Source organism: Linepithema humile, chromosome 5, assembly GCF_040581485.1.
Source record: "Linepithema humile isolate Giens D197 chromosome 5, Lhum_UNIL_v1.0, whole genome shotgun sequence".
Classification (NCBI taxonomy): domain Eukaryota; kingdom Metazoa; phylum Arthropoda; class Insecta; order Hymenoptera; family Formicidae; genus Linepithema; species Linepithema humile.
The window spans coordinates 17,068,928-17,094,201 of NC_090132.1; the positions used below are offsets into that span (position 1 = coordinate 17,068,928).

Below are 25,274 nucleotides of genomic sequence, written 5' to 3' on the forward strand. Positions count from 1 at the left end.
AATCGCTAATGAAGCAGACAGCCGTAAGTAAATAAAGTCAGAACGATAGTGATAGACTCCCGCTAACTGACAGTCCTTAATGTCATTTACCGATGCAGATTACTTCGCGAGCGCACTATAAATATCAAGTTTAGTTTATGCATGACGACATCATTTGGCAACATCTGCGCGGACGGGCGTGTCGAGCTGCAAATTCACTCAACGCACACGCATACTTCAAATTAGCGTTTCTACTCTAGTGTAGTCTAGACAACAAAATTACTATTCAAATTACTGCTTCGCCAGACTACGCTATAAAATTACCATTTGGATTAGCTCGGCTCGAAGCAAACCTACGATCTACATGTGATCGCTTAAACGTACGGAAAAATAGCGAATCGATTCAATGCAAAGTAGCCGGCTTACAATTAATACGAGAGAGCAACATTTTTATTTAATTTTGTCTTATAAATAATATGAATTAAAACAAACGATGTTTTGGCCTGTGAATAATTGTCTTTCTTTGTTACACGAGTATGCGTGATGACGCAAACGTTGCGTGCTTTTTAAAAATTTTAAATGCATGAAAGATAATTCAGATAAAATTACTGTAAACACAAATTTCCACAAGAAACAATTTTTATAAAAATATTTAACAGAACTTCGTCGTTTTAATGCCACAAATTATGAGTTTTGCCACAAAAAAAATGATGACATTAATGCACGAATAAGTCTTTCATACGCGGTAAATAACCGCAAAAGTATCGCCGCAATAAGGATGAGTGAAATAACGCGAGAAATAAATTTCCGCTATCAGCAAGCCGCAAAAATCTTCGCAACATTCGCGCGCTCATCAGCGACGAAGTTATTGTACGCGAGTAACGGGAAAACTTCTTCTGAGATATTTAAAACGTATTTTGGCGAGCGAAGGCGGGGAAACGGCTGATAAAAGCCGGAATTAACGCGAAATGGAAAACTTGAAGGCACTTTAATTATGTTTCCCGAGCTTAAGCCAGCCCTTCGTGGTTACGTGCCGCGAAATCCCCCTGTCTTAAGGGGATTCTTATGAAACCTCTGCAGTACTGACGACTAATTGTTGGGAAAGGCAAGTCAGGATCACGACTCGTCGCAGAAGATAAGGACTCATAATTCCATAAGCGTTCTCTCTCTCTCTTTTTCCATCGCAAAGACTTTTACATCGCTAATGACGAAATTATGCGAGTAAAGCTAACTGTAACTGTAGAATAATTTCTACTAATAATTAAATATTGGAAGAGATTAAAAAATTAAAAGAATAGTAGGAAATTATTTTACAACAATACATAATATAGCAATATAAAAAGTAATTTTAAACAATTTGTATATACAAAACAAATTTGCTTTGCAAAATCAAGATATTTAAAAAATATGTTCAATATTTCTAATCTTTTTCCCGAATAATTCTGTTAACAATTATTCGTTAACTGGTTCACTCATCGCGAATTCGGCATTTCACTGGGTTTGTTTGTTAAATATCCGGTGGGGCATTTCCAACTTGCTTCACAGATATGTACGCGAAAATTGTACCGCTGATAAAACGGCGTAATCTCGAAAAACACCCGTATGATTATTGTAATTTATTTCTATTCGCTTGAAACGCTCTCGTGGCAAACTCTCACGCGCTGAGTAATATTATCAGTAAAACAAAAACCTGAAATCAAGCTTTCTAATCAGAGTGACCAGAGCGAATTTTCCCGAACTAACCAACTGGTATCGGTTTATTAAAGCGCCGTAGGACATTTTCACGTACTGATTACACATCAATAGGGTTATTCACGACCTCCGTTTCCTCTTTTTTCCGCGGAACGTGTATGGGTTACCATCGGCGGAAAATTGGCTCGATGCCAGATCGGGCTTAAAGCTTTTCTACCGCCTCGCTGCAAATAATACGCTAGAAGCTCACGTAGGATCGCCGACCGGATATACTTTCAAATTCGTTACACAATCCGTTAGCGAATATTTGCGGTCATATTTCTTTCGAATTACAACTATCGTGACGTTGTCGGTCGATACAGATAGAAGAGAACGAACGCGATAGCTTGACAGAATAAAAAGTTTTCACAAAAACGCTTTATTTCATCCGAATCATCTCGAAATAGAAAAAGACATTTGTGTAAGTATTTAAAGCGAGATATCTTTTTCCCATAATGTAATTTCATCAATTAATCACAGTATAGTTTAATTTGCAATAAGTATTATGGATTAATTCGCGTCATATTATCGAATTTATAAATTATGTAGCATAAATAATTTGTAATAATACAATATAAAATAGAACAACAAAATATTCATGAATATATACTTGAATTCTCATTTTCCTCAAATATTGCCAAAATATCGTCTATTAACATTATTTCCAAAGTACCGGCGCAGGCTAGCACAGTTACATTACTTACGTTACATTCCCGCGCATTAAAGTAATATTCCCCATAGCCAAATATACACACAATTTCACATCGCAATGCAATTGTGCTATGTTCATGTATAAAGAGACTGTGTCGTTCCCACGAAACTTGGTTGAATAGCTGGCTGGCGCGAATGCGAGGAAGGTCGACCAATGTAACGCGCTTTAAATATTTGCTCGTGGGTGGAACGCGAGCTCTCTCATTCTCGTTCGGCATGCTTATAAAAAAAAAAGTTACTAGTCAAATCGACAAGCCCTATCGCCGATTTTACGGTAAGCCACGAGTGAAAACACGATCGATCGTGAACCGACGCGCTTCGATCGTCGGACAAATGACAAATCCGGCGCGATGTCGAGTGCGGGCGCGATAATGCCAGCCGTTTCCCGGGACAAATTGCGCTTTTGCGCCATCCGAGATGGCATCCTCTTATCGATGCTACCAGGAGCAAGAACAGAGGTGAAAAAAAAAACCGGGCGGAGAGACGCAGGCGGAAAAAGTGTTAAGAACTACGATGGAACCGTTGCGCTTCTTCCCTTTGACCTTCTGAGAAAAATAAGACGGCGCGCACCGGCTTTTCTTCCACTTAAATTCCACTGGCGACTGAAAGAAGGTCGTTCTTTTGTTTCTCACTAATCTAAGTAAAGTAGTTGCCGCGAAAGGTGGCCGACTGACTACGCGAATCAATATACGAACGTAGTTTATGTAATCGACGAAGAAACGACGGTACTGAAACAAAGATTTAAAAGCATTCTCTTGAAAATAAGCTCCTTTTGCATCGTGGAATTAATTTCTCGGAATTTCCATCAAACGGTATAAGGCTCGGACGTGTAATGTTGAAATGCAAGGTATTTATTAATATTTATTAATAAGTTCAAATACGCGGCTTATATTTCGTAACACATATCAAACTATATGTGCAGTAATATGTATGAAATCACTGTTAAATGCTAATATAGTTTTAAATTTGTAAATCCATATTTCTTTAAAATTTAAATTACTTCTAATAACGTTGTTCTCGATTCAACTTGATGTTTATTAAATTTTTCTTTTAATCCCTGCTAATCATCTTTTCGGTGGTGTGTTGGTTTTATAGTAATATGTTATTTAAATTCTTGGCCGTGTAGTTGCCGAAAGATAATGGGAACGCTGGGGGCTCTTAGTTATCCCGCGCGCGTGCTTACGGGTTAAGATCAAGCGATGCAAAGTCATAAATTAATATCATGGAAGCACCTTGCGCGACTACACGGAACTACACATAATTCCGTGACTTATGCGGAGAGAATGCATACAGCAGAATCGCGCAACAAATGCGCAAACATGCAAATACCAGTATCACTCTCCTCGGTCTTTACGACTGCAATGGAAAACAGAAGCTTGGCAAGAACGAGATATTAGGAAGCAGCAGTTTTTGTGACGGTAAACCTTGAAATTGAAGAGAGTTCTATTTTTCCTTTTTATTTCAGCCACTAACTCAGCGATATAATATGTTATTTTTTTCATTTCAATTAAATTTTTTTCCATCCTTTTTAATTCTAGTTTAATTTAACCTTTATTTGTTTTTCTTTAATTTCAATTAATGCTCCGTTTAAGATCTCTATTCCGCACAACGGAATACGGTAATTCATATGTTGAATCGTGCATAATATCGCGCATTACATCCGGATACGTACACCGGATTACATACAATACAGAATTAATTTATCAATAATTAAAGTTTCAAATTTTAAAATGTTTATTAGGATCGTTGGCCAAGAAAACTCGATCGCACGTTGTTTCCCACTAGTCACTTAGCTTCCATAAAACTCGAAGCAAACTCAGACTTTGGAGCTCGTATCGCGAAGCCCTAAGCTATAGTTCACCTCGTTTATGCGGAAGTCCGGCACCGGCTCGAAGCAATGAAATTCCCACGCCACGGCTTGAAATCGAACCCCGACCGCTATATCGAAAATAATTTTCGATCTTGCCGAGTGCGCGATCGCAAACCATCACTCCCGCTATTTTACGCGCCAAACTTTCGTGACCTCTAATACGGAGTTTTCATCGGTTCGTCCACTATCGACTTTTCAAATCAAATGATATACATCGATGTGCAGATCAACTCTTATTTTTAGACCCCTTTTCATATAAGTGAATTACAGAGAATTTACAAATAGGTAACCCATACACGTTCCGCGGAAAAAAGAGGAAACGGAGGTCGTGAATAACCCTCTCAAGCACGATTTGATTTCACAACATTTCATCGAAGATAATTTTAGATTGCACTAATAAAAAATTAATTAAAAAATTTATAATTATTATTTAAAATAATTAATATTTGAAAAATAAGAATGTTCTTACTAAAATTATTTTAAAAAATAAGATTATTTTTAACTGTAAAAAACTTTTTTGTTTTTGAGATTTACAATATATAGAGCAAATGTATAAATTAGCGTATAAATAGCTACAAATGTTCGTTTAAAAAACTAATTGTAAGTTCCACGTACAATAAAGTTTTAAAATAACTTCCCTCACCACTCGGCAAAATTGAAGCTTTACTATTACTTCGAGTAACTCTACTTTTACACATATAAAATTGCGAATGCGATATTCTATTACATCATCAAATTTCTAATGAAATATTTCAGTTTTATTCATTGAGAATTCAAAATGCAATATTATATATTTCATACATCCCGATTTTCTATAATAAAAGTTGTTATTCTGTATTCTCATCTTACTTTTAAAAATGTATTATATTATATATTTCATATATATTTTACTCTATATTTTTCTATGACTTATTCCGATCGAATTTACATGTATCAAATTATAGTTTGTTTATCGAAAACAATAACATTAACTGTTATCGCAGTAGCTTTCATATTTCATATATCATATCATATCATATAATGTCTCATTTAAAGACCTTTTATTATCAATCAAAATTTATTTATAGATTACTAATACGTCAATTGTAAATATACGGAACATTTCAACAACCAATAAATTCGCGCAAATTAAATACTGCGACATTAAGCAAGAAAACGTAGAAAATGTCCAAAAATCATTTTATCATCTAACGTTGTATTCCGCGTATACACACAATCTATGTGTATATCATATTTTATGGAACTTATATACAAAACGTTGTGTACTACACGCAAAGCCATCATTTGAACGAGGCGCGAGCCCACTCATCAATCATAATTAAACCAATTCTGCGAGCGTTTAGCAATGCAGGCGATAATGTTTCTAATATGTAGAACAATTCTTGAATACGCTATGAATACGCTAGTGAAAAAGTTTTAACGAAGCAAACATAAATTCCACGAAGCGATGCGATTGATGTGCGGATACGGCATGTCTGACCATTATTTGACTATATCTACTTGGCGGCGGAAAAGAATACTGCGAAAACTTATTTTCTACTTGCAGGTAAGCATTGATGATGTATGTTTATTGTAAATTATGCAAACTTTTGCTTAGAATATGCACAGATAAAATAACTTTTTATATAATATATAAATTATCTGCTTTTGCAAGCAACTTTTACAACACAAGCAACTTTTATACATTCTGCTTTTTCTCCTTGCTTCTCAAAGCAGTACCTTGCCTCAAGGAAATTATAATTTATAATTATATTATAAACAATGTACAAAAGCACATTCGAGCATCAATAGCCATCTGTCAATGCACTCCGATTTAACAATTGCTCACTCTGTTCTCTGAACATGAATTAGGAAAACGGTCGATTTCTTTTCAAAGGCGAAGTCGTGAACTCCGAATTTATTATCATCCACGAGAAACTAGATAAGCCACATTTCGTAAAAAATAACAGACACTGACTAGTACACATATCGTGTCCGTTAACCATTACTTATTCATACTATTAACTGAAACTTATCATAGACAAATCGCTCACTTGTAAAAATGCTATTTGAAATAAATAAATGTACTAAAAAAACATTAACAAATTAAATCTGAATCATTTTGGCTTGACTGATTTCTCACGAATGTTGATCAATTTATTATCGCGCGTCTGACTAATATCAGTCTTTTTTTTTTTTACTATATAACCTTACCTGATACAATGTCGATCGAATCACTCCATAGTGTCACTGTCAGCGGTTGACTTCGGCCTCGAGAGTGTCCCCTCCGGGAGTCTGGTTAGGCTGGATACAAAACACAAACACCATTAATACGTGCGCAATCGAGTACGGGACAATTTGTAACGCGGGAGAGAGACAGAGAAAAAGAGGGACAGTGACAGATAGACGAACGTACGAACATACACGTTCGGTTTCGCGTCCGCGCGTGCACTGACTTCTGCTCTGTCTGTTCAGGCGCGCCAGCCCGCAGTCCATCCACCTTGGGCCACTGTAGACTCGTCGCTAGGTTGCCATGACGACCGGTCAACAGCACGCGCAGTCGGCGCGAGCGAGACGCCGTCACGCGGTCGTCGATGGAGAGAAAGAGCGGGGGGAGGAGGGGGAGAGTGAAAGAGGGAGGGAAAGAGAGAGAGAGAGAGAGAGAAGAGAGAAGAAAGAAAAATGAGAGGAGAAAGAGAGAAGGAAGACAAGGGAGAAATTTTCGTATTTTGCGAAAAATCCCTTTGAGCAAATGGAAACATGAAATATGTCACGATATTACTAAAGTATTAAAAAAAATGTGACTAAAATATAGTAACATGTGGTTTCCTCCATAAAAAAATATGTAACAAAATAACAAGATATAATATTAGTTGATAATACATGGAAAAAAATTGAAACTTGAATAGTATATTTAAAGTGTTATTATTAAAAATATTTTGTAATATAAAAAAATTTATTAAAACGTAACTAGCTAAAAATATTGAAAAAAAATAAACAAAAATTTTGTTACGTGAACGATAGAAGGTTAATTACATATATTTTAATCCTTTGCACTCAAGAGGCGACTCTCATTCATCACTTGATTTAATGCAGCAACTCGAATGGCGACTGAAAGGCGACAATAACTGTTTTTTAAAAATATATACATAAAATATTGAAATAAAAGTTATATATATATGTATATGATTTATTTTTATGTTAGTTTTAAAAAATTTAAACTTTTTAAAAAAGCTTCGAATTGCTACTTCCCTGTAGTAAAAAACCTTCGAGTGCAAAGGATTAAATTAGACTGGATTAACTGCAGCGACTCTTAACAAGAGAAAAATAGGTATTGATAAAATTTGTGGCTGCACTATAACTTTATTTTTTCCGTGTAACGAAATAACCTGCTCCGATAAATTGAAAGTATCAATATGTAACGATTTGTATACAATCGTGAATTTGATATATTCATTTATTCCTCGTGCGTGTATTGCGATAACCGGCAATTATTTCATTATTCCCATCGCGATCGAAGTTATAATACTTTTTCTGACCGCATTTGCGCCTTCATTTTCCACGCGTTTCAATCGGCGCGAAGCAGAAAAGTAGAAAATCGATGATAGAGTTTAACAACTTTCTCGTGTATGGCGGAAAAAATTCAGACCTGAGATATCCCGACGTTTCGTCATAAAAGGTAATAACGACCGCACTAAAAAAAGACCTGCTTAGGCCATCAAATAAGCTAAAGCTGCGAGAACGTATTCGTGAATACGTAAGCTTTCCGTGAGCGCAACAGATTTTCTGTGTTCAGCGCGACTGCCAGTTATTATTCATTCCTTCTCGCATATGGTCTGTATTTCATAAGCAAACACAAATGATGGATGAATTGTTCGGAAAATGTAACTGTTTAAATATTCAAAGAAGCCGTTCCACTAGAAAATAAAACTAAAAATTATTTTGCGTAATAAAAGGTTTGAAACGAAAGTGTACCTAAGTGCCAAAAGATAAAAATGGAATTGATGTTAAATTAAACGTACACAAAGATCGCTTATCTCAAAATTATCATCTCGTGGCATTTAATTCTATTTTAATCATATTTTCATTATATTCAAGTCTTCAATCGTAGCTAACTCTTCAACTTATTAACTAAAGAGTCCACGTACACTGAAGAAATCGCGACTGAATGAAAATGCATAGATAAAACGGCGAACAAGACGAGAAAGGGAAGATGGAAGGCAAGAAAGAAAAAAGAAAGAAATAAAGAACGACACGGGAAATTCCGGGCTGGATAATTCGCATCGCGGAAATTAATAAGAGGTACGGTGTAAACGTGCACGGGTGTAATGCGGCTCCCCCCATGAAGAAAGGATCGTTAATGCCGAGCTTGTTTCTCCTTTTCTTTCATTTTTTTTCTTCTAATGCCGCTCCAGAGGACGTCGATACGATGCGAATACGCGAATACGTGACTTCCAACTCGAGCATCTCATAAATACGAACAAATTCCCTGAAGTGGAGAGGCGAGCGGCTTATTCAACGGCGAAAGCGTGGACGAAATGTCTGCGGCAAAGTTTCGAAAAACGAAGAGGACAAACATGCGCGGCTCGGAATTGCAGAAATTAATTTACTCGCGGTCGTAAGTGAACCACTTGTTCCGTACGTTCTTCACGTACGCACCGATAGTAAGCAGAGATTTATTTTTATCTGCGCCGTTGGATATGTAAAACGGTCGCAAAACAAGACTTGAATTTCGCAGCTTTAATTACGCGCGTCTCGATAATTCATAAGCCGTGAGGAGATATCGCTCGCCGATCTTGGTCTTTTGATTTCAATCGATTGCGCATTATAGGATCACCATCACGCATTTCAAGCCTAATAACCATAAATTAATATATAATAATTTAATCCCAATTTAATTTCCATTTAATCGCATTACGATAGTCTGGTAATAAAGCAGTTAATTATCGTCGTGTACATCGGTACGATTACTATTTTAATCTCTCAACGATCGATATTCTCGATTCTCGATTAAAAGCATGAACTCATTAAGCTGCATAACAAAAATTATCTACGTATATTACTAAAGAGCAATCTCGCTGCTGTGTTTGTTTAAGTTTCTGCGTATAAAAAGTGACAAAATGCAATTAGGAAATTAAATTCACGCGCAAAACATGATTACTCCGCGAGCCGATTTATCACGTATAGCCACGCTTTACACGTTATAATAACGTAACGTTAGCTAGTAGAATCTCACTGCTTGCTACAGTGCAGCGCGCATCCAAACGTATCTGTAATCCCAACTATAGTGCCACCAATGTATGGATTACCCTCGATCTATTTTCGAAATTAGGTTAAGCCGCAACAACTAGTTGGACATAAACGCGCAAACTTCTACGCAAGTATCGCACACGTCGCGACAATAAAACATCCCCGCTCCATTTTTATTCTATCGAGTGAATTGGGACGGCGAATCTCGCTTTTGTGTGAGCGAGTAGCAACTCAAGAAGAATGGAAAAACTCTTTACAAATTTCTTCGTAAGAGTTTGTAGAGCGTAAAGATAGTTTCCCAAATTTCCTTTATTTGTGCTATTTGTCTGGTTTCTTTGTCGAATTAATAATTCACTATAAATATATGGTCGTATAATAAATTGCAATTACACACTGAGGTGTCATAAAAAATAAGAAACGAATAAATTTTCTTTCAATTTTTGTACTAAATTTACTATTTATTTTAACTTTCGTAATAGAGGTCACATTTTTAATATCTCTTTAAAAAATCTTTCTCTGCATCTTTCTACTGCATTTTTCTATATGTTTTCTTTATAAAAAATGTAAAAAAATTCATAAGGCGTGTTTAGCGTTATACAGTTCCAAGGTTGATAAATTTCCATTAAACACTGATCATGCTTTCTGTTTGAAACATTTTTCGTCAATTTATCTCTTTTGCAGAAAGCTTTCATTCAATCACGTACCAAACAAAGAGTCCTCCCCGTCATGTTCTAAAGTTCGCATATGAGCTTGCGCATATTTTCAACGCTCGCCAAAGCAACATAAGGGAACCAGGCCACATAAATCTAGTTAAATCTAGGAAAAGCATAGCCGAAGCAATGAAGAAACATGCGCACATGCGACGACTTTTCACGGTTTATGGGTACGCCGGTAACAAAACTACGCTGACTTCATTCAAATCCTTCTCTTTATGCGTTCGCACATCATTTGCCCGGGTTTTCATAACCTTCGACCTCGTCCAGCCGTTTCGCTCTCTAATACGGTTACCTCGGCCAGATCTTCCATCAAAGACGAAATCGGCACATTCGACTCAGCACAGTGAACTGCTCGCATCTGCCGCAGCATTGGTGACTTGGAAAATGTCAATAATTCAGTCGGATACGATTATCAAAAGATTTTTACTGACTGTGAAATAAAATAAAATTTCATGTTTCGTCGTTACAGTCGAAGTAATCACTTCCTTCGTTGGAATTTAATTTAAAGTTTAATTATCGGGTTATTTAATGTACACATTTATCAGGAGCTGAGCAATAAAAAGATGAGATTAATTATGCTTGACCCAAAGAGCACAAATTAAAATATCTCACTCATCAGGTCGTGCGTAAAGGAAAATATAAATTGATTCGCTGGAAATCAGCATAAAACATTTATTGCAAATAACGCAGCAGTCCAGGGATTGAGAAATAGCGACGGCGAAAATCCGAAATGAAATCCTATCAGTATATTGCCTCTTCGAAAACAACATAGAGGCACTCGTCTCGAGATGAAAGCGTAAATTGTGTTCGCGCGACTGACAACCACGCTCGTGCAATTTGTATCCATAATTTTAATCTCGCGAAAAATGCGAATACCCTTTAGCGCGAAAGCTCGGGGAATCGTGCCGCGGCCGGCTACCTCTGCCGAATGGAAGAAAAAGAGAATCGCATTCAGCGCGCCACGCCGGACTTTTCCGCGCGTATTAGCGCCGCGCCAGCAAAATGATAACGAATCGCTTTTGCGAAATTACAGCACGCGCGTTTGAATCATACCGCGCTAGGGGCGGATGGTGATTTTTCCGAGATCCGAAGCTGATCCCTTGTTTGAAAACGCACGAGGCACGCAGAGCTCCTATATGCAAAAACTCTATTTTTATATATGTTGAAAATTTTATTACTAAAAATAATAAAATTTTTCGAGCTCTCGCAGCTTCCTCCATATTAAATCATTGATGTTATTAAACATGGGATAATTTAGAAATTAATTCACCGACCTGCATATATATTAATCTATTACCGTGAAAGCCGAGTTAATCCTTTTTTTTTTCTATTGAAATAAAGTTTCCTTTTATTCCAATATGTAACATTACAATATTAATAAAAATCCCCCTCCCCCTTCCCTCCCCTCAAACAAAATTATTCCACAATGGCTTTTGAAAATGTAAATCCTAGAGCTTATACAATATTTCATTAATTTTCATATACAGGTCCGTCCCTGTAGCGTAGCTACCAACGATCGGAGTGGAGGATAGACGAAAGAAGGGGTAGAAAGAAAAAGCTTTTCCCGCCGGCGGTGAATCGAGCACGCGTAAATTATCATTCATCCGGCGAACGTGACGCGCAAAAGAGGAACGCGCGCGGCAGTGGCGGCGGCGCGAAAAAGGACAAAAGGGACCGTGAACGGCGGATGGAACGGGCGGGTGGGGGTGGTATCCGGCCGATCTCGTTAATGGCGAGCCAGAGGCATCGAACCCAACCTCGATTCGACACACATACGAAAAAGCTTTCCGGCTTGTCGTCCGCTCGGATTTGTGTCAACTGCGACGCAAAGCGGCAGCCACGAACTTTACGAGAGAGAGAGAGAGAGAGAGAGAGAGAGAGAGAGGGAGGGAGGGAGGGAGGGAGAGAGGGAGGGAGGGGGGGAAAGAGAGAGAGAGAGAGAGAGAGAGAGAGAGCGCCGGCGGAGTAGGTGGATGCGGAGGAGTTGCAGAGAGGGATGCGCCTGTCGATATTCACAAGCTCGCTAAATTACGAGAACTTCGTTTCTGCTCAAAATCTCTTCTTGGAGGTGCGAGCGCTTCCGCCGTAGGACAGCTCCGATAGTCCTCGGGAAATACCGCGAAATATTTCTGCTCCTACTTCCTGCGATTGTCAATACGAATCTGGCGTTTGCTCTATACGCGCAAGACAATTCGCAATTGGAAACATTTGCGAAAAATTGTGATTTATTTCGGAATACTGATAGTAATCCTGTTAATAAAAGATAAAGTTATTTTTAGATAAATGATACCGTCAGACAAATGGGATAATACAATAATGGGATGATACGATAAAATATTAAATATATTATTACAAATTTATCATATTGTGTTATACGAAAAATGATATTATGTGAAATCTATTATTTAATACCAAACAATTTAAAAAAGATAAATATTTATTTAATGCTTATCGGAAAATGATTAAAGAGTAACGAGCATTAATTCGATTATTTAAGTCGTTCTATTTATTTGAGATTCTCAATATTAAACCCCCTTTATTTTACGCATTTTTATCCAACGACCTGGAAATATTCTCGACTCCTGTGCAATGCGCGCGATTACATATGAAATATCTACAATGATGAAATACTACGGCAAATATCATAGCTCTGAGCACGACACAGCGCGGTATTATTTAGATTCCTCGCACTGCTCATTCCAGTGTTGCGCCGTTAGAGCTTAATACAACCTCCATTACGTTCGCGATATCGTTTTTGGGCCCACCGTCGCGCGTAACCCTACCTCTGATTCGTCCCCCAAGCGTCGGAAATGCGATTATCGCGGTGCGATGCCGTAGGAGGTGCGCCGTCATTAAATCACGAGTACATTATGTGAGATTAGAGCCTCGAGAATGAATATCCGAAGCGAGACCGGCGCCAGTTCGTGCCTGCTGATACACCCTGCTATCACGCTTAAATATCCACGAAGAACGCCGGGAATCTCGGTCGCGCCGTCGCTTCGACAGTGCACGGTTATCGCTGTCGCATTCGAGCCGGCAGCAAGTTTGCACACGTCGCCGACGCACGCGTGGCTTCGCGTGTTTCGCCGTGACGCTGCGAAAAGTCTACAGCACGCGTAGCGTGAGAGACCGGAAATCGAATAAAGGATGGAAACCGGGAATTGCGATTCGATTCGTGTTCTGGCGATTGTGCTGTAAACGCGATGCTACCCGCAAACAACGTGGATGTATTTTTAATATTTTGGCATGTCATCCGCTATCTATCCGACTAGATGGATGCAATCGACGAATAAGCGCGGAAGGAGATTCACCGTGAATTTTTTTCTGCGGTAACAGAACAGAATTTAGAGAAATTAACGAGGAATAGAAAAGTCGGCGAACGAAAGACGCGTAGCGACACAGTAGCGACAATCGGACTCGGCTGGAATCACGAGAAAGAAAAAGTTAATTTCCCGCTTTCCCTTCTCGCGGCATTATCTTCCTATTTATCTACCTCTTTCCGCGGCTTCTGTCCGAGCAGGCGCGGCCAACATGCGCCGAGAGATGAGAAATTGCGCGATTTAATAACGGGGCCTGTCTTTTTCACAAAAATAATTGCTCGCGTCGCTTCCTTCTCCTCGACAATTATCTTTTTTTTTTTTTTAGCTAGTCGCGTCCTTTTTAATTTCGACTGCGAGCTCGTCCATCGCTCGCGAAACGGCATGGTCGGCTTTTATTCGCGATTTCGCGTTCGTCCGAATAACAAAACTCTGGTCTACGGTTTTTCGATTGGAAATGATCCGCAGGAAAAAAGAACGGCACACCACTCACTCGCGATTGGCCGCTTTTTAATGCGATTCCACGCACGATATATAATTTGCGATCCGACGTGAGCCATAGCGTCGTCCTCGGGCGCGGTATGAGCTCAATTTAATTTCCCGGGCGTACCGTTGCCGTTTTTCCGAACGTTTTTGCTTATGAATATAATAGCGCGAATCGTGAATATTTGTTGTATCACACAATGATTCCTCTTTCTCCCCTTTTTTTCTGTAAATTGAATTTTATCCGATTACTGCTCAAAGCAAAAATATTTACTCTGAAAGCGCTTTAAAGAAAATAGGCTTTGAGAATATTTAAATAGTTAATCGCGGCTTCTGTTCCATTTTTGTACATTATTATTGCTGTCACAATATTTTGTCGCAACTCGACTTTGTCCAAGTTGAATTAACTCGAATTTCGTCCAAGTTGTTCCACTACGTGTACTTTACCGTAGCATCACTTAATAATAGAAAAAAATTATGACTAATCTCCTGACGTTTCGACACTCTTAACCCGACGCTGGACGCTACCTTAATTCAAGTCCGAAGAGCAGTAACGGAATCCGATTTGCGGACCGAAAATAAGGCCGAGAGTGAAAAGCTTTTAGTACTTCCTACGTCGGCAAATATGCGACTTATCCGGCGCCCATGAGCGCGCACAAAATTTTCCTCACGTTAGGATTACTATAATGGAATCCCAAAATTGCATGGTTGCCAGTGCGCTAACGTGATATCATTCGGAATAATTTACGCGGTGTTCTGGATATATTAATAATTTAATTAAATACATAATGCAGACGCAAATATTTTAAAAATAATATTTTAAAATTCTCTATACACGATCGAGTCACATTATTAAATAATCGATCTGATTTGCTCATATTCAAATTTCTATCGAACTGTACATGTGTTAAATTTTATTTAATCATATAGACACGGTATTTTATAATATTCTTAATTAATAAAATAACATCAAATTAAAAAAAACTCTATTTTTATATCTAACGTAATAAAACATATGAAAATGTGATGTAGAAATAGCTAATTAGGAGATATGTTAATATTATATTAAAAATTAAAAATTTATATATATTGACAGCATTAATTACAAAAAAATGGTTGATATTGGATGCTCTTTCTTCGTTAAAAATAACTACTTTATTAAAATTTCGACATACCGTAGACGTGGAAATTTTCCTGAGGGATGCGCGGATAATTAAAAAAGTGCAAAACATTGGAATTTCGTGAGTATCGGTACAGATACCTTATAACTTTTATAATTGGGTCAAGATAAATCCCATTGATTCTTTTTAGTTTTTTTTTACGGCATTCGATGAATTAATGCCCTTAGTGAAACGAAGGGATGTATTATATCCTGAGATTATGTTGGGACCGCAAATTCCATTATCCATTGCAGCAATTTAATCAGTGATCTAATTTACGAGTGCCCAAGCAAACAGATAATTCCTCGGTTTTCTCCATAGACCTGTCTACGTGCATGGGAATTGAATCTCAGAGATATGCGTGTGAGAGTAAATCGAAATTTCTATTTACTTTCCTCATCACCAATATTGAAAGTTATGCTTACAGTTCATATGTACATTGCATGCCATCATATTCCACCGATACGTTATATTTATTCGCATCAAAAATATCAGACAATACAAAAGAGAGATATGCCCTTTTACCTTAAGAAATAAGACATTAATTTTTTCATTTCTCAGAGTTTTGCGAATTATGCGCAATATATCACTTTTCTCCAGCTCTTATTTCGCTTTCTTTATTTAAAATTTTTATAGCACCTTCGCGTGTCTGTAAGCGCGTCTGTGTCTTCGAAGATCCAATTGCTTCGATTAACTTTAACCGTAGTTCAATCGTCTTTCCGCTTTTCTCTGGAAAAAGGACGCAAAAAGGAATGGAAACGATTGAACTGCCGTTAAGGCTAATCAATATGGAAAGAATTGGTCCTGAATAACTTAGCTCGCCGCGCTGCGTCGGCACGTATGCGTGGCGATTATTCGCGAGTGCCCGCGAGTATTCGCGCACGCTTGAGTCAACTTATCCCGCGCGCATACCTACAGAACTTAAGAGAGAAAGGGAGAAACGAGAAATACGTCTTTTTGCTCCGTACGCAGCAGCCACGGCTGTTTCGTACGTACGAGAGCGGTAACGGAACACGATTTACGGGTCGAAAATAGAGCCGCGAGTGAAAAGCTTTTAGTCGTTCGTACGTCGGCAAATATGTGACTAACCCAGAGCTCCCGGCTACGTGTACGCGCGAGTCAGAACCGCGTTTTCATCCACCTGTGTAATCGCACCCTTTCCTCCGCCCCTCCCGGGCGACTCATGATCCGCGCTTGCTTTTTCGTCTCCTCTCAACAACTTCCAATCACCGGCGTCATTGCACCTATATAACCGAAATCGTATTCTTCAGCAAGTATTTACCGGCGCCTAGCGACAAAATTAAAGTTTGAAGGTTGTTGACCGACCACTGTGGACAGATCGGTGTAGACGCGATGTAGAAAATTTTATGCATTTTTATATTTAAATGTTATGCAATTATAAATATTATGCAATTTTATAGCTTATCGTTAAATAATTAAACTTCTGAAAAAAAGATACAATTGAAACGCATGTTAAATTATTTTTTTTTTTTTTTACGTTTTTAAGATAAATTTATAGAAAAAGAGAATATAAGTAAAAAATAAATATTTTTTAAGAAAATATTTCTGTTTAAAATTTTCTTCTCGTAATCGCATAATACGAAATTACATAAACAACAGAATCCTCCTTGAAATTTATGCCAAATGGAGCATTGAATATATATGCTGCGCAAATAATGCGATAATGTTTCTTTATTTTTATGACTAACATCTCGGGAAAATTGAAGATTTATTCCAAGAAGAATTGCATTCGTAACAACAGCACCTAAGTGAACGCACTTGATTTGCATGTCGTCTTGCATTCACTCTGCAAACGGCAAACGGCGAGTGCACTGTGCCATGGTAATGTTCAAACAGATATTTTCAACTTGCACGGGCTCCCGTTTTATCCGCACAACAGTCAGCGGAGACAGGTGTATCTCCCCGCGTAGCACCGTCTGATGTACCTCTACCGCCACTGTTTTCTCTTTCGCGATTCCCTTTGATCGTGCGCGGTGACATTGTTCTAGGAATAATAAAATTTTCCGTCCTTTACTCGTCCTGTGCGCGTAATTTCTACTCTTCGCCGTGAACGAGCCACGCTTGACAGCGACCAAGAAACCCCGTTATTTTGCGATAAATAACAAGATATTGATGTTTCGCTAAAATTGATATTCCACTCGTGGTTCCTTCATTGTGCTGAAGCGCGGAAAATTGCCGTCATAATCGGCGGACTGCATCGGAATTCTATAACATGTTGCATATGGAATCAAGATGAGAGGACGCGACGTCCAATTTGGATTATGAACTCGCCAAGCCCGTCGGTAGCAATAAACTAACAAACGATATAAAATCAATATGCGAAATTGGAAAATGCACGGTAAATTTTGCGTCAAAGGTGAGTAGTCATATCACAAAAATACACATCTAATAATTATTTTCGACTGACGTGTGTCAGTAAGCTTGTTGCGTTACACGAGATAATGAGAAAAATTAATAATAACAATAATGGTGCATAAAGCGGAAAAAATTGTAAAAAGTTGTTTAATTGCAAATTCCGCTGTCGTTTTGACGATATCCGCTATCCAATTTGCAAGCCGATTTATTTCAATCTCCTTTTGCTGTTCCGTTTCTTTTTTTTTTTGCATTTGCACACACTGCAGGCGACGGCGCAGTTTCTAGCCGGATAAAACAGCATTTGGGTATTTGGATAGAGACCTTTCAATCGGCTCGCTTCCGTGCTCGATTTCCATGTTACCATCACCCAGGGTCATAGATATCTGGATTAGTTTGTAATACAGAAAGAAAAGCCGAAATCGAAAATACCAGAGAAGATCAATAAAATGACAAAGAGAAAAGCAAGAGAGAAGGAGCGAGAGAAACAGAAATATTTATTATATTTCTGCAAAGAATATGTTATAAAAATAACAAACATAAATCGGAGTAATTAAGATCAAATAGAAATAAACACTGATGAAACTGAATATATTGAGAGTATAAAAAGTTAATTACGTGTGCAGAAAGAGAAAGAGAGAGAATGAGAGGGGGGAGGGGAAGAGAAACGAAAAGAAGACGGAGACAGAAACAAAGAGAGAGAAAGAAAACCGGAAAAAATGTGCGTATCGAGCGCTTAGATGAGTTCTATCTATTTCGAACGACGCAATCATCGATATTCCTGAGATCGACCAAATGGCTGCACGGATCGAATATCGTTTCAGAAAAAAAATTAAAGAAGCACGAAACGTTTTTTAGTAATTTGTATTGGCAAACATGTATCAAATATTCTGTCCTTCCTAAGTTTACTGTGCTACCTCGAAAATGTAATTTTGAAATGGAAAAGATATATAATATATGTGCATAATATATACACATATATATATGTAAAAAGTTAAACTATTATTTAAAATATTTTTTCCAAAATATTTGTCAAATGTCATATTTCATATTTTAATAAAATAGAATAGTAAAAATAAGTAGGCAGTAATTTTAGAGAAATTTTAAATGTAATATTTTCACGCAATTTAAAAAAGAGAATGTTTAACTGAAGTCAAACGTGAAATGTATTTGGTGGAATAAAAAATATATTCCAAACTAAATTATGTGAAGCTTGATGCTCAATATAGTTTCTTTTTTGTTACTCGTTCAATTTGCACGTGAGTCTGAAAAATATTATTATTTCAGAAAAACATAGATCGAGTGTTATCTTTTTCGTTCGAAGCGTATCGCTTCAGTTTTGCACCATGATTTTTACGGTCAACGTTAACGCTTGTTTTTACAAAAGATAAAACGTCGAGGATAATAAAAGGCACTATGTGAAAATATTTATATTATAATATTTAATCTGGGGAAACAAAAACGTTGCGATCGGCGATCTTCAATACGCGACGAAAGATAATTGTAGCATAAGACTCTTATATCATATCCGATCATATAATTTGTTCGTCCCGAACGAATGTTTACTTGTGAAATATCGATTCGTGCTGCATTATACGCGCTACTGTGCAACGCGTCAAATATATAATAAAGGCGAGCCAGATCGTGAACTTAAGTGAAAAGAGGCGCTATTGCGCCGGACGCGCGGCGAACTCCCTCTGGAAAATTATGACGTCTGCCTATGGTGGTGAAGGCACCGTTCACCACCACGCGGTCCTTTTGTGACCGCCTATTGTGCGTTCCTGAAAACGTAAGCGTCGTCCCCGCGTTGTCCGCCGACGCCACCGACACGTTGATCACTTCTGGTTCCTCCTCTCTTTCAGCTTTCCTCCTCGCTTACGATAATCGCGCTTATTCTACTTGCTCCAACTTCGCCAATTGGAAGTTCCGATCGATGCTTCCCACTGTTCGCCGAGGACTCGCTATCTTTCTCTCCACGGCAAGCGTCGCGAGTCTTTACAAAAGCCACCGGCGGTTTAATGCGCTCTTTCGTCGCCGTCGGCGGAATAAAAATTTCAGTTGCACTTCTGTAAATTTAATTTTCTGCTGCACACGCCACGGCGATGGTCGTCGTTACGGCGACGATTTGTTGCTGTGTGTAAGAGCACGCCGATCCACTCGCGACGCGAATCCGGGAAAAGAGAGACGAAATATTACCGCGGCGGCATGAAAAATTGCCCGAGCACGGTACGTTGGGAGGTATTTCGAAAGATTCAATTTCCCCCGCGAGCTGGATTTTTCCTTGGGACGTTCTTACAGTAATTGGGCGTCCCGATAAAACATTCAACTCCGTCTTAACCCAGTTTCTCTCGTTCCGTACTTTATCGTTAATAAATATTATACGGAAGTGGATGGAGACGGGACGAGACGCAATTGATTTATCTCGTGCGTTTCCGCGCTTTGCAAACAGAATTAGCGTCAATCCGCGAACACTGAATAGTGCAGGAAGCTGTCAATTATTCCTTGATTGATATTACTCATCAATTTCTGATGTCGCACAGAGCAAGATCGCTGAATCTAAATATATCTAAGATCAAATTAAAATCAACAAAACGCAAGAAATTTAGATGTATGTGAATGATAGATGTTATCAATGTGTTAACAAAAAAATCCGGAGTCAATTGTAATATTCATATTTTAAGCTCAGATTTATCAAACGGGATAACGCAGAATTAAAACTTTTATAATAACGCAAAACAAATTGCAGCTGTAAAATATTGACGTTTTAAAGTAATTTTATAAATACTTCGAGATTTTGTTGGCATTATTAGCGCTAAATCCCACCGTCTGCAACTCAAACTTTCGATATAAATGTTCTATTTGAAATCGCGGTCGAAATCCGGCTTGAGTACGAATATTCCATAAATTCTGTGTACGATGTGTACGTAATCCACACGTCAGTATTAGTATCTCGATTTAATGTATCGGTTGGCCAATCGCGGAAATTGTACTCCACATTCGTCTTCCTGCCTTTCTTTCTCCCTATCTTTCTTTCTTTCTTTCGCATATGCGCGTCCTGGATTTCGCCGGAATATCTGGGAGCTTTCCGGCAACCACTGGGAGCATTTTAATCCGACGAATTTTCCAGCAGGACAAATCTAATCGTACGAATTAAACGAGAAAGTGTTCATATATCTTCCCTTATCTCGGGCCCAGTAATCGTTTCCGAATTACGCCGAACAAACCGGGACGCGCTGTATTCTCGTTCTATTTACATGTCTCCCGGGGTCCCCATCGGAGCCTGAGAATAAACAAGCTTGTTTCACCTTTCTTTCGATCAGTAAATATCACGACGTGAACTGTGGGTCGTCCTAAGCCCCTCGAGGTCGACACACTCACTCTGATCCTTAATTCCGCACGTTCGATGCTAAAGTCTGTTGCTCCTTCGTGAAAATGTCAGCTATTTCAATTTACATCGAATTTAGTGGGATCTTCTTTCACGATATAAACTTCGTATTAACGAAATTTTAAATTGAAGATCGAATACGCACATTCTCTAAATTTTAAAGTTATATTTTGTAGAATTTAAGGTTCAGGTGTAAAATTCGCATCTACACGTCTGAGAGTTTTTGCAAAAAATTTCTGCATAATGGAATTCTTTGACTAATTTGAAGTCCCGACTGACTTTTTCCCTAACAAAAATTTGATTGTCCATCTTTTTCGCAACTTTTCAATATTCAATATTAATTATCTTAACAAAGTAACAAAGTTTTAACTTATGATTCTCTTTAAGCAAAGTGCACTTAAAATTAACCGAAGAATAAAGTTTTGTCATCTATGAACTGCTCTCAAGTTTAGTTCGCGGGAAGCTCTCTGTTATAACCTCGAGGCTCTCGATTTGGCCAAACTCTATAATTCTCAAACCTGAATAATTGCGCAACTATCGATATCCACCTCATTAAAACAATCGCCACTTTTGTTAGTTTGTATTCTAATACAAATCTTCTATCTTCAGCTGATCTTTAACGTCACTCGCCATTCGACCTGCACAGAAACGGTTATAAAAGCCGTCGGAAACTCACGATACAACCGAGTCCGAGCGGTTACTTCCTAGCGGTTTAATGGCCACTTCAATCGAGTTTGCGACCTCTTCTCCTTCTTGTCTTCGACTTTAAAAAAAAGAGAGAGAAAGAGAGACGAGGTAAACGGAACGAAAGGAAAGATCCAATTTACTCGTAATCGCGTCACCGCTTTGGAGACGATTAATCTCCTTTTGCTCCTTTTCTTTTCTATCTTATCTTTCCATTCCGTGACGATATTGTGTTATGATGTTTTGATGCCGGTTTTCCAATATATTAACGGGAGGTACAAGTTAAACATCAGCTTCAACAAATTGCCCATGCAAATAGCTCGTCAGTAATACAATATTGCTAGAAAAATCAAATAGCGTCTACTAAAATCGAAATAATGGTTTTTATTTTAACAAATATATAAAGCTTAAACCTCACAAATGCCACCGAGATAATTATTTTCATGTTAACAAATGTACAAAAATCAAGAATCGTAAAACTATATTTTCGAGATAATTGTTTTTGTTTTAACAAATAAAATTTCAACGTTAAAATTGTCATAAAAATAACAATTTTTATTTTAATAATTGTATAAAAACCATAAAATTACTTGTCCAAAATAATCATTTTTTTTAACAAATAATAAAAGTTAAACGTTTGAACTACTCCTGTGATAATTAATTTAGCAAATAAATACAAAATATGTTTTAAAAATAACTTATAGTAACTTTTTTTTTAATATATAAAACTTAGAACACAAAAATTGTTTCTGCAGTGAACATTTTCGTAAAGAAAACCATATAAAATCCATTTGCAGGCTTTTGAACGGTACGTAAATACAACTCTGGATAGAAACCTAAGATGATACGTTATGAATACGTGAAAGGAGGGTGGAATCTAGGTCAGTCTCGGGGAGGAAGATCGGCGCTTATGGCTACGCTGTCGGCCGATAGATATTAAAGACCCGTTGACTGGCGTCTCTCGGAGTCTCTTAATGCCTCTTAATTAACGTCGATGAGAGACCCGCCAATGTGCATCCCTTTACCGTTTTACCATCTTACCACTTCGCTAACAGGCTGTGGGAATTTCTGCGGTTATGCATAATGACAAAAGAAGGGTGGACAAAGAGCATGAGCAAGATTTACGGCACCATATCTTTTTCGTCGCATCTAAAATGTGCCAGCTTAAAACATTACAACGATATCCTCTTTAATCCAACGTTGTTCACTTTTTCAACAAATGCGAAACAAAGCTAAAAAAAAATTAATTTCGAGAACACAACAAGTTCGAGGAATAGATTTTATAGAAAATAAAAGATACTGTTCGAAAAAACATTAAAAGTTTCGTTGTTTCAACAAATATTTTCGAATATTCAACAGGGATGTAAAATATATACTAACAAATCACTAACAACCGGCCATTATTTAGATACCTGTTGGACATGATTACTCCGAAATATTTTGTTCACAAACATATTTCGTGTTGCACTAATTAGATGCAGTTGAGGGTAAAATAGTGTTCTATACATTTCAACACGATGGAACGCAACCGACTCATTTGGGAGTACAATCCTTCATCATACTATAAAAGCAAAGAGAAATATTGTTCTGAAATAGTCAGCAGCGTAAAACGCTGCACGTTTCTTTCAGCTTCGTTACAAATTCTGTATAACGCCGTCGGGCTACTCGCTCTGGGAAAAGTCGATCGAAAAATACTGGCAGCTTCTAATTAGCGCTCAGAAAAACTAAGCGAAAACATTAATTTCGCTGCATGTGCAATTATTACTTAAAAGGGATAATAAATATTTCTTCTTTACTACTATCAAGCATATCACCTTTTTTCTAACAGATGAGATTCGAAGCTATTAAAATATTAATTTATGATCATACATAATGAAAAGGATGCTCGGAATAAAACTGCCAAGTCAGTTTTAGTAAACAACTCTCGGAAAATTTATTGAATAATTTAAGTACGCGTATATTTCTTCTCTTCAAATAGTTAATTCTTTCTTTTGCATACAAGTAGCAATATTATTTATAATAATTAATTTATAATATTTAACGCTATTTAGAATTCTAATATTATTACGCAAAGTAATTATTACGTGTCTTATTTTTGAAATTATAATTTTATATGAAATATTAAAAAATTTTTAGCAAAATAAAATAAAATATTTTATGCATCCTATTATTTTAATCTTCTAAAATGAGAAACATTTCATACACTAGAAAAAAAAAATTAAAATTTTTATTTAAAAAATGCTTGACTTTTATATATTTAACAATATCAGGGATATTTCCCTAATATTTTAAGAGTTTATTTTGCTAAAAAAAATATGTGCAATCTTTAAGAGGAGCGTGATACAAAGCGATTGTCGCAAATGCCTCGTCACGTACGCGCGGTATTGTATTTCACATGCAGGATCTCGTAAAGCATGAGTCGCTAATTCCGCGGAATTTCGTAATTACACTCTTTCTTCCTCTCCGCGAGCCAACCCCCTTTCATCCCGCGCGAAACTGCTTAAATTACGCCGATTTCACACTTCGGCGACCACCAGTCTATGCCCTCGTACATACACACGTCCCGCCAAAGCCGCCCTTTGAGTCTTTCCCCGAGCGACTAACGACCAATTGGCAATCTAGTCGAACTAGTTGGAAACTAGTTCCGACCGAGCTGACGTCGTTATTCCGGCTTCCCCTGAATCCTGCTTCGGCTATTTCGCTCTTTTTTTCGCCTCTCACGCTCTACAGACACTATTCTTATCTTTGTTTATAACTCGTTAAAAGTTAATTCGCGGGTAATTTTTCACAAAGAATATCAAACATCATCTCACATTAATCAAACGAAGATTAATCAAGAATGAACGCGTAATGTTTTGTACGGTCATTAATCGTCTACAAGCAAAGACAAAAAGTAATAAAAATAGAAAAGTAGAAAGTATAACTTGTTAAAATTAAAAACTTATAAAAATAATAAATAATAAATAACTTATAATAATAATATTTATAAATATTGTATATACAATAATTTGCAATATAAAACACCAGTCTTACAATGCTAGGATATTTTTAAACAATTTTTAGACAATACGAGTATACACGTTGAATTTCACCGTCGCTTACTATTTGTTCGTAAAGAAATTATGCTGAAAGTTTCGTCTCTAATTTCATCGTCGTATCGCTTTGTGCCGATCGCTACGAAATTGGCCTTCTGTAAAATACGCTTCAATACTTCCGTGCTAGTTCGCGCTTTTAAATCCGACGAAGCTTTTCTATACATTACTCTCCGGTACAGTTTGTCGGAAGAGGAATATACCGATCAATTTGATACCTTTATTTCCTATCGTGAAAGTTGATTGAGTTGCTGCGGGTTGATTGAATTTTTTTCATGTGATCGAATGAAATCAACGATTGTCCGGGGGATTTAGCTTTCAACATCAAATACTTCGAATTCACGACCAGACGAGTAATAAGTCTCTATTTAATGTTAGTGCAATATATTGCGCTACTATGTGCTCTTTTTACATCAAATATAAAACAAAACGGGTCATGCGTGATTAAGTAAAAATAAAAGTTCAACATAAACTCATTTTTTTGTATAACTATCTTAAGATAACACAAAATCTAAAATTGTGTTTTTTAATATTTGACTGTTAT

At 37.4% G+C, this 25,274-nt stretch overlaps 1 protein-coding gene across 4 annotated transcripts in view; it reads right to left on the reverse strand.

Annotated features, from left to right (window-relative positions):
- The window catches only part of rho-6 (rhomboid-6), a 156,769-nt gene that overhangs the window by 94,056 nt on the left and 37,439 nt on the right, over positions 1–25,274 (reverse strand). Inside the window, exons 1-2 of one of the 4 annotated variants that reach the window (XM_067355915.1) lie at positions 6,695–6,924; positions 6,485–6,574 (exon numbers count right to left, since the gene is read on the reverse strand). The gene's annotated coding sequence lies outside the window, so the exon portion shown is untranslated. Of the gene's footprint in view, positions 1–6,484; positions 6,925–25,274 lie in introns of those variants that run through there. The other 3 variants (XM_012362361.2, XM_067355914.1, XM_012362358.2) reach the window with 3 other exon arrangements.